This window comes from Lepidochelys olivacea (assembly GCF_965140295.1).
Source record: "Lepidochelys olivacea isolate rLepOli2 genome assembly, chromosome: 8".
Classification (NCBI taxonomy): domain Eukaryota; kingdom Metazoa; phylum Chordata; order Testudines; family Cheloniidae; genus Lepidochelys; species Lepidochelys olivacea.
This window is the reverse complement of record NC_140418.1, coordinates 22492020-22502635: the sequence shown is the minus strand read 5'-3', so window position 1 is coordinate 22502635 and position 10616 is coordinate 22492020. Positions and strand designations below refer to the sequence as shown.

Here is a 10616-nt window from a genome sequence, read left to right as displayed (position 1 = left end):
TTTCTCCACACCAGTCATGATTTTATAGACCATCAGGAGCATCTTAGCTCTCCCAAAACTAAGCACCAGCTGCTAGACCTGTGTCTTCTTTCCCAAGGCAGGAAAGCAGTTTACCCAGGATGCTGCTCACCGCTGTGGTACAGATAAGAAGGAGGGTTTCACTACAGCCTCCCAGCTGTCCCTTGTCTTATTCTGGATTTACGTTAGCCCTCTGTGCTCTTTGACCCTCACATCTCCCAGACACCATGTGAACAGAACACTCCCTTCTCTTTGTGCCGAGGAGAGCAAGATGCTGGGCCATCCTCTGGTCTACTTAAAAGTGTACGCATACTCCGCAGCATTTGTTGGTGTCATACTGGAGGGCCACATACTTTCCTTGCTCTGAGGAAAGATGGGTACCCAGGATTCTGGTGCTATTGCCCAGATCCACCCCATGGTATCTGAAAAGGGCATATATTTGAAAAGCAGCATGATGCTATTCACACCTGAGGAACCCAGACAAGCTGTGGTTTGTGTTGGTTATGGGTAAGGCTACATTTATGTCACAGAGGTCATGGAATTCACAGAATCTGTGACTTCCAGAGACCTCCATGACATTCTCTGCTTCAGCCCCTGGAGCTGCGGAATTCCAGCTCGGGATTCCAGCTCGCAGCCAGTGGGGCCCTGGCAGGGTTCCAGCAACAGGCGACAGCAGAGACAGGTGGCCCCCTGCAAGGTTCCAGTGACAGGTGACAGATGCCTGAGGGGGCCCTCCTCAGAGTTCCAGGGATGGGCCACAGCTTTGTGCCTGGCGGTGGGGGGAGAGGGGAGGGGGACGTCTTGGGCAAGCAGCTGGGGGTGTCCCATTTTCTCTTTGAGAAACATGGCCACCCTGCAGCTCTCAGCTGCTGTGGGCAGAGGGTCCCCCCCTAAAGCTTCCAGCTGCCCTGAGCAGAGAGGGAACCCCACAGCTCCCAGCCACCACAGTGATGGGGGAAACCACGGAGCGGCAGCAGCAAAAGTCACGGACAGATCACGGCTTCCTTGAATTTTTGTTTATTGCCTGTGACCTGTCCATGATTTTTATTAAAAATGACAAAGTCTTAGCCTTAGTTATGGTACAAGTGCTCCTGATTAAGATCTTCACCATGCAGGGAAGGTCAGCTCCCTAGGAGCCTCTGACTTCTTTTCCTGCTGCTCCTTGTGGTAGGTACCCGCCAATCACTTTGTATCGTCATCCATGAAGGGCTTTGTCTCTCCTCATGTGTATGATGACAGGCCTCAGCAGCTGAAGCTTGAAGGCATTTGTTTCCCGAAGAAGTGGCAAGCCCTAAGCAACACTTACAGTATAAACAAGATCTAGCAATTGAGCAAACTCAGGTTTCTAGCTATTGCTTTTGTTTATTTAAAGGAAGGGAATCAACTTGGCAGTCTGGGGTTTTGTTGTTTGGCTTTGGTTGCTGTCAAGGAACTGACCAAGGGGATAGATTAGTGTGTTGGGAAGAGAGACAGGACCACGCCACTCTATTAAATACACCTCCACACACCCCACACACTGTCCTTATCTGCTATTTTTATTTTAGTCTGTCATTTTCTCCCTCACTTTCACTCTGTGTGTCAGCCTGTGAATAAAGCCACCCCGGGCTGTGTGTGGCACTTTACAGCTAGTACAATGGACTGTCCTTTATGACCCATCACTCCGTGCTGTGAAAGAGGGAATAAACAACACAACTTGTACCAAGAATGAACAAACCAACCTTTGACCTCTGAAAAGCCCATCAGCAGCTGGTCCAACCCCTGACAGCCTACCTCCTCTTATCTCTCATTTTGACAGATTGTCTAAAGTGGTGAAAGGAACTAGTACACTCCGTGCATAACCCTACCTTTTTATCTGACTTTCAGGAGGCAGTTCTTGGCTGGTTAGTACCTTTGGAATTTTGTTTCTTTCCCTGATACATTCAGAGCTCATTGACTGTGAGCCAAGGACATTTTGGGTTGTGTGTTTCTCTTTAAGACCCATTTTTTGTGGAACTTCAGTGAATGGCAACATCCTTGAAGGGGATTTTGCCCATAGCTGTGCCTTCATCATGACTAATACATCTGTACTGGTCTTGTTGTCCTATTTGAGAACCCAGAAGGAAATTCTTCTCTCAACTAGCTCAGAATTACTGCACAATCCTCTAGTGTTCACTAAGGAGACGGGGCGTTTCCATGGACCTGGGTGGGAGGCAGGGATTTTCTGCAGACCCTGGCAGGAGCTGGGGCCTTTCCTCTGATTTGTTGTTTAGACCAGTCTGTCCTTCTTAAATTCAATCCTATACATGTTCCTATCATCATCACCCAATAACAGATGCTCCAGGATGTGGGGGAGCTGAATCTATGCAGGGACCACTAACCCCATCCCCTATGCTGTTCTCCAGATCTGCCTGCTTTCTTTGGGCAGGTTTCACCAGGAAATGTCTCCTCAGCCCTCTGGCAACTAGGTAACCCTAGACAAGGGCAGGAGAAACAAAGGAGGTAACTGAAGGCAAACAACCTGACCTCACAGGTGCTCAGGAGGAATGTAGTACTGAGTTCATGCAGACACACTCCCTCTAGCTGCACACCCAGCAAGAGGAGGGAAGGGGAGGGAGTGTTTGAGGTGGGAGGGGCCCTCTTTCCTTTCTAGCCTCTTAACATTATATAAGCTATTACACAAAATATTCCCTGTTGTAGCCAAGTCCCCTACTGATACTCGGGGTGCAGGTGGATCCACGGGGACACTGAGGATCTCCAGACATTTCTCATAAAAGCATGGAGGTTTGTCCCTGACCAGAATTTCCATCCCCCTAATGCCACGCTACTGTGCCTTGCTCTGTGCCCTGCCCGCTGAGGTGGTGAGTGAAGCGATTGCTCTCTGAGAACCATCCCTAGGGAAGGTTTTGTATCCATGAAATGCTGCCGCAGGGGAGGGACTCTGTTGAATTAATGGTGGGTCATTTAAAGGGTCTCCAACTGGATTTTGCCCTTCAGATCCTCCTCACATTGGGCCCTATCCAACTGCCATTGATGTCAGTAAAAAAAACACCCCCATTTGACTTCACTAGGAGTTGGATCCAGGCCCGGTGGGTACAGCATTTGCAAGGATTGTGCTGAACGTATCCATCTGGAAATGTAATAATTTCCCATGCTATTCTTGCTAATTATGATTAGAATTGGGCCCAGTTTTGACCCAAATCTGAACATCAACTAAGTGTATGAGGTGGGGGCGGTTAGATCTATGATTTTGGGCAAGGCCCATCTCCCCGTTTTGCTTACCCTGGCAGTGAAGTCACAATATAAAAATCTGTACAAATATAAATCAGCTAACAAAAGGGCTAATCAGATCTCTGATGTTGCTAAGGAACAATGTCCTGATTAGCCAATGACATCTTGTTCTGATGTTGTCGTGCCTCTGTCTTGTGTTTCATTGACTGAGTGTTGTATCAGTCAGTATCCAGCTGGGGAGCTTGGCTGAAATGTTTGCAGCTTGGAGAAGATTCCTGCTCCCCTACTCCTCTAGCTGAATGTAGCCTGTTAATAAAGCAGCAGCGATGTTTCTATTCTGCCTCTGGGCTCTAAACTCAAGAAAAGTTATACTGTGTTCGTAAAATTCTTTTCAAGTTTATCCCAGCATAAAATTCATTCCTTATGAGAGATCCTACATTTCAAGGTGCCTAAACAAACTATGTCCTGTCTGGTGGGAAATGTCCCCATTTTTCAGTACTTTAAACTCACTAAGTATTTGTTTCTTTAATACATTAAAGGGTCTTACTCTAGCAAAGCAAAACACCCCCACCAAATCAAAAATCCTTTATTTCCTCCCATGATAATAAAAGGAAATAAATTATTTGCAAATTTAACTCAAGAAGTGAATGCAATTAACGCAATTAATAAAGTAAAGGAGTACTTGTGGCACCTTAGAGACTAACCAATTTATTTGAGCGTAAGTTTTCGTGAGCTACAGCTCACTTCATCGGATGCATACCGTGGAAACTGCAGCAGACTTTATATATACACAGAGAATATGAAACAATACCTCCTCCCACCCCACTGTCCCGCTGGTAATAGCTTATCTAAAGTGATCATCAGGTGGGCCATTTCCAGCACAAATCCAGGTTTTCTCACCCTCCACCCCCCCACACAAATTCACTCTCCTGCTGGTGATAGCCCATCCAAAGTGACAACTCTTTACACAATGTGCATGACAATCAAGTTGGGCTATTTCCTGCACAAATCCAGGTTTTCTCACATCCCCCCCACCCCCATACACACACAAACTCACTCTCCTGCTGGTAATAGCTCATCCAAACTGACCACTCTCTAAGTTAGCAGGAGAGTGAGTTTGTGTGTGTATGGAGGTGGGGGGGATGTGAGAAAACCTGGATTTGTGCAGGAAATAGCCCAACTTGATTGTCATGCACATTGTGTAAAGAGTTGTCACTTTGGATGGGCTATCACCAGCAGGAGAGTGAATTTGTGTGGGGGGGTGGAGGGTGAGAAAACCTGGATTTGTGCTGGAAATGGCCCAACCTGATGATCACTTTAGATAAGCTATTACCAGCAGGACAGTGGGGTGGGAGGAGGTATTGTTTCATATTCTCTGTGTATATATAAAGTCTGCTGCAGTTTCCACGGTATGCATCCGATGAAGTGAGCTGTAGCTCACGAAAGCTTATGCTCAAATAAATTGGTTAGTCTCTAAGGTGCCACAAGTACTCCTTTTCTTTTTGCGAATACAGACTAACACGGCTGTTACTCTGAAACCTGTAATTAATAAAGTGTCACTCTAGCAAGATCCCGCATGACAGATTGCAGCTGATGAGAGAGAAGCACAATTCTCATGGCTCTCTACTTGTAATGCACTTATGCCCTCTGGTGACCAGCGTGCTGTTAATGTTAATCATGAACCAGGACCACAGAATAAAATACCCAGGCAGAGTGAGGTGAGGATGTATTTTATTTTATTTTTTCAAAGGAGATGACCAAAGAGGGAAAGAACAGAGGAGGCACTTAGCAGAGACATTATAAATAAATAGGATCCTTATCAATAACAGGATTTCTATGTCATTTTGCGCATTACACTGATCAGTTTACTGGCTCTTTTCAAACGTCCCTCATTATGAGACAGGAGTATCAGAATTGCCAGACTGGATCAGACCCAAGGGCCATCCTATCCAGTATCCTGTCTCTGATGGTGGCCAAGGAGATGCAATAGGAAGATGTGGGTCTGACATTAGGTCTCATCCTGATCACTGTACCCCTGAAGCATGAGGTTTCATTCAGATCCACCATTCAGATCCACTAGACCAGGCTCCCCCACTGGGGCCCGTTGTTCCCCAAAACAGTACCCGGAACCACATACTCACCTCCGTCATATAATTATGATATGTTTTGTACAAAGTATGCCTTGTGGGGTATCATTTTAAAAGTCTTGACCTGTTGAACATTAATATCCTCTTGGATTTTATATGCTATCATTGTATGGGAAGTTATGAAGTTTTGCTATGTGTGTGTTACTGAAATATGTTGCAAGGTTGGGAACACCCACAACCAGCCTTTCAAGTGCAACAATGGAGGAGCCAGATGTGCAGATGGCCCATTAAAGAAATCCACACACCCAAGGACTATCCCAGGAACCACGTACAATCGAGACTTCTCAGTGATAGCACATAGACAATGGAGACTGCTTGACCCACGTCATAGCAAAGGCTCTTTCCAGCAAGCTGGAAGAAGCTATAAAAGGCAGGAAGTGACATCATCCCCTGGCCTCACTCCTCCCTCCCCCCCACACACAAATAAACACCTGGAAGCACATCTGGAGGAAAAAGACTTAAGTGGGGAGGTGGTCCCAGGCTGGAAAGGAGCCTGTGTATTAAGGAACTATACCAACTACCAGAGTGAGAGACTGCTTGATTCAAATCCTGTCTAATTTATAGAACTCAGATTGCGATTTTACTTTTATTTCTGAGGTAACCTCATGCTTATTACTTATAATCACTTAAAATCTGCATGCTTATTACTTATAATCACTTAAAATCTATCTTTCTGTAGTTAATAAATCTGTTTTATATTTTACCTAAAACAGTGCACTTTGGTTCAAATGCTTGGGAAATCTGCTCAGGGCTGGTGTACATCCACTTTCCTTTGCAGAGGTGGTGGACTGGGTAATAAACTTACTTTGGTCAGGCTTCTGACCAAGGCAAGATGGTACAGCCTGGGGGTTCTAGGCTGGGGAGCTGGGATAATTGGCTGGAGCCTCTCTATTGTTGGTTCATAAGTGGCTGGCAAAAGCATTCATGTAACTCAGCTGCGTGTGTCCCTGTCTGTGAATGTTTGTGTAAGTACAGTACCTGACAGAGGTTTGTGGCTTAGCAACAGCATCACAGTATGAAAGGAAACCCAGGCTGGAGAGACAGAAAGCTCAGAGATACTCCAGTTCCAGGCTGCATCCCGGGAAACCCGTCACAATCATATCATCCCATCTTCCCACACCAATACAGTGCTATTCTACTGCTGATTACTGTGATCTCTCAACCCCAGAAATGCTAAATTCTATAGGATCAGCCAAGAAGAATAAAAGCAGAGGGAGGGGAAAGGGCTTAGGCTGCAGCTGAGAACATTCAGGCTCAACAGCAGAACAGATTGGGCCTGCAAGCAAACAGCCAAGGGAAGTTGTGGAGTCGCCCTTGCTGGAGATATTAAATGCCTGGATGCTTACTAGGGATAATCTGACCTCGATGCTGGAGAGATGGAGGAGGGGACCAACTACAGACCTTTCCAGCTCAAAAGCTTCTGTCCATGCTGGGGTCCCCAAGCCCCAAAGAGTGACAGTTTCTCCAGGCTTTAGCATAGACACTTGCTGTAGTGGTGGGAGGCGTTCTCCCATTGCTGTAGGTAATCCACCTCCATCCAACCTACCTACCGCCTCTCATGGTTACCTCCATGAGAGGCAGTAAGTAGGTTGACAGAAGCGCTGTTTACACCAGGGGTTAGGTCGGCTAAACTGCATCTCTCAGGGCCGTGGATTGTTCTCACCCCTGAGAGACGTAGCTATGCCGATGTAGATGTTCAGTCTAGCCCTGTCTTGCTGCTAATGTTCCCTTGGAATGTTCTGCTCGCTCTGAGTGTATGAAGATTTAAAAGGGTTCTGAGGCTCAAACTAGGCCCATCCCAATTTCAAGACAACCCCCATCCCTAACTGCTTATAGAGCTGTCTCAATGTTGGGGTCCTCTGAGATGTTCTGAACCTCATTGTCAAGGAAAGCAGCCCCTATCTCCTCACTGTCCTTCTGCTGCTCTTGGTATTGACTCTCCGCGAACTGCACAGCATCGTGGACACTGTGGAAGGCCAGCTCACTATTTCCTGTCTCACTCTCCCACCCCCCATCCTGGAGCAGGTGACGGATGGAAGGGTTGCAATTGGCCAATAGGACCTGGATGACAATCTCCTTGTAATCATGGCGCATCTCCTTCAGCACACTGAGGCCCACGGTGTCCAAGAACTGCATGGCCCCGCAGTCAATGACTAAGGTGTGCATATCTATTGGCGGAATGGCGGCTGCTGTTGGGTCCTTCTGGACTCCTTTCTCTGAAGGCTTGAGGAAGCTAAACCTGGAGGAGAAGCAGCTGTCACTGCTGCCCAAATTTGCTTTTGTCTTGGATTGAGCCTTATGTTGTTTGGCAGCCACCATGGCAGGATTCACCCCAGTTTTCTGGTAGAGCGAGCTCCTGAAGTAGCTCTTGTTGGGGTAGTAAAGGGAGGAATTGAACCTGAAGATCTTGACATTGGTTATACTGCTGAGCTGCTTATAACTGGTCCTCATAAATTTCGGTATCACTGACCTTGCCCAGAAGGGTGGCCCTGGGCCTCTGGATGCGGACGATGATGCAGAGGAGAGCGAAGCAGACTCCCACCAAGAGTCCAATGTCTGTCAAGATCAGTGAAGAGGCCAGCATGGTGACCCACCAAACCACCGTGTCCACCTTGCTGAGTCGCCACATGCTGGTGTGTCAGCAAACTTCCACAAGCCTCCCCAAAGGCTGGCGATGGTGATCACCCCAGGATGCTGATCTGCAGTGAGTAGAAGAGAGGGGCAATCCACAGCAGCACCAGCAGCAGCACCCCGGAGGTGATCAGCCCCAAGATTTGGGTGTGACATCCTGTGGATTCCTTAAGCAGGGTCTTGGCCAAGGCTGCAGAGTGGCAAAGCAGTGAAAGAAAGAGGGGACCAAATTGCACATGCCAATGGCAATCATCTCTTGGTTAGCCCAGACAGTTTAGCCATGCTTTTTGGCAAAGATTTCTGCTAGGGAGACTGTCGTAGCGAAGCCAATGATAGCCACGGGCACAGCATCAACTGTGAGACTGGAAAACAGGTGCAGGTCTGGTACGGTGGGTTTCTGGAAACCAGTGGGGATGCTCCCACAAATGGCAGATTTGTATTGCTTCTCAAACTTAAAATAATAGGAGAGCAAAGTGCCAGCAATGACCACCAGCAGCTCCACAGGAAATGGGGCCTTCATCTTGTCCTTGTACCGGACATTGATCTCCTTGCCTGGTACAATGACGGCCAAAGCAATCAGGCTGGTGACCAGGTCACAGATGTTGGTTTTCTGAATGTACCGGGAAGATCTCAATCCATGTCAGGATGAGGGATCCCACCCCCTCGTGGCGAGGGATTTTCAACCCAAGGAGATACTTCATCTGAGAGGTGAGGATGGTCAGAAAGGCTCTGGTCACGAAGCTACTCAGGAGGGGTTCTGACAGGTACACAGCTATGAAGCCCAGCTAGAAAACACCTAGAAGGATCTGAAAACAGAGCCAGTTGTACCCTTAGCATTGGTTTTAAAGTCAAGAGAGAGTGACTGAGGCAACGTTTCAATTTGCTGTCACTCTAAAGCTACTGGCTGTTTTATCTACTGGGCTTTCACAAGAGTAAACTGTTATAATACAGAGAATGTTATTTGACATCAGGCTGAGAGCTAGCTAGCCAGAGAGGATTATAGGGCCTGTCTGTGTCCAGTGGCTCCAGAAAGGCCTCCAGAGCCTCTGTCACCATCTCCTGATGGCAAATGACTGTGATCAGTAAACACCGTGGAATCCAAGGGTAGGGCCAGACCCTCAGCCCCTCTTCTGGCAGAACTGCACTGATTAAGTAGCCCAAGGTAGCACTCGGGAGTCCTTAGGTTGCAATAAACTCAATGTAGCCAACTCTACGTTCACTGTTTTCGGCCACCCTGGTGAAGGGGACATGTCAATATCAGGCCAAGGGCAGTAGCAGATATAGCTGGAGCACACTGCACTCCAGCAATCCCCTGCTGGCAAAATGGTCCTTGTGGGAGGAAGCAGGGTTACTGCTCGTGTAATTCAGAGCAACTCTAAAACTGCTCCAAGTTTATGCCAGGAGGCAACCCAGCTCCAGGACTTGGGCATGGAGAGAGGGCTTATAGCCCACTTTCTCCCCCATCTTAGCTTCTGCCCCAAATACAGCTCAAACAGATACAAGGATCTGGTCCATGATATGGGAGAGAAATAAACCGATGTCCCAAAATTCAAAATATTTGGATCAGGGTTTCTAAATCCCCCAAAGCATGAGGATGGTTGGCTCAAGCATTTTGGTTAGAACCTTTCTAACAATCAGCGCTAAGTATCACTGTCATTAATTGTGAAATTTAGTTGTGAATCAAGGCTTGGATTGTAAAGATCCTAAGTTTTGGGGTGTTTGGTTCAGGCCAGTTCCTAAGTGGGGGAGACCACAGTGAGGAATAGAATGATAATGAAAGAACCATACCTGGTAAAGCCCAACAAGGAAAGTTTAGGAAATTGCCACAGTGATTGCATAGCAGCTTCTGTCACAGATGGCTGTCCCGTTGCTGGGCAATGTGGAATTCATTAACGATGCAGAGCCGCTATTACCATCTCCATACCCTGCTAGGCGAAGCCGTCGGTTCACGGTTTCCCCAATCATCAGGCACAGGACACCAAAGGACCCGACAGCATTATGGCGCGAGGTGGCCATGACAAAGTAGATGATGGAGCAGAAGAAGTTGGTGTAGAGTCCATAGATGGGGTCCTGGCTTGATAAGGGGGAGTAGGAGATTGACTGTGGGATGGCAACTATCCTAACCAGTAATCCAGAGATGACATCCCCAAGCAACTGTTCCTTGATTCTGTATCGGGGAAGCCACTCCAGCACTGGGAGCAGTTTGAGGAAGAAAGTGATGACAGTTTGGCGATTCCACTTGCAAGCTTCTTTGGCTTTCTTCAGGATGAGCTCCTTGGTGCTAAGACTTGTGGGCTCATGCTCCTCTAATTTGATATGTATGTGATGAAAAGATGAATCTTGTGGTGCAGAGGAGCTCAGTGTTTCTATGCTCTGCTCAAACTTCTGTGTTGTGGCAGTCTCCATTGCTCCAGGAAGCTTAAGAGAGGACAGCAGGCATACTCATTAAGGTATTTATTTTGGAGTATATATAAGTATGCTCTGCCTGGACTCAGGGGCCATGCACAACACACAAGAAGAGAAATGCAAGTTGCAAGGCAACAATTTGACACAAATCAGTTAGAAAATCATCTTTCCCTGAAGCTGGTTGATCTGTTCATTCTGAATAATGGG

At 47.3% G+C, this 10616-nt stretch overlaps 1 pseudogene across 1 annotated transcript; it reads right to left on the bottom strand.

Annotated features, from left to right (window-relative positions):
* Nucleotides 1-6092: 6092 nt before the first annotated feature.
* Nucleotides 6093-10409, bottom strand: LOC311525660 (sulfate transporter pseudogene; annotated as a pseudogene). The gene is made up of 2 exons (XR_014714709.1): nucleotides 9792-10409; nucleotides 6093-8809 (listed from the first exon to the last, which is right to left on the bottom strand). The product of XR_014714709.1 is annotated as a sulfate transporter pseudogene (transcript).
* Nucleotides 10410-10616: the final 207 nt, after the last annotated feature.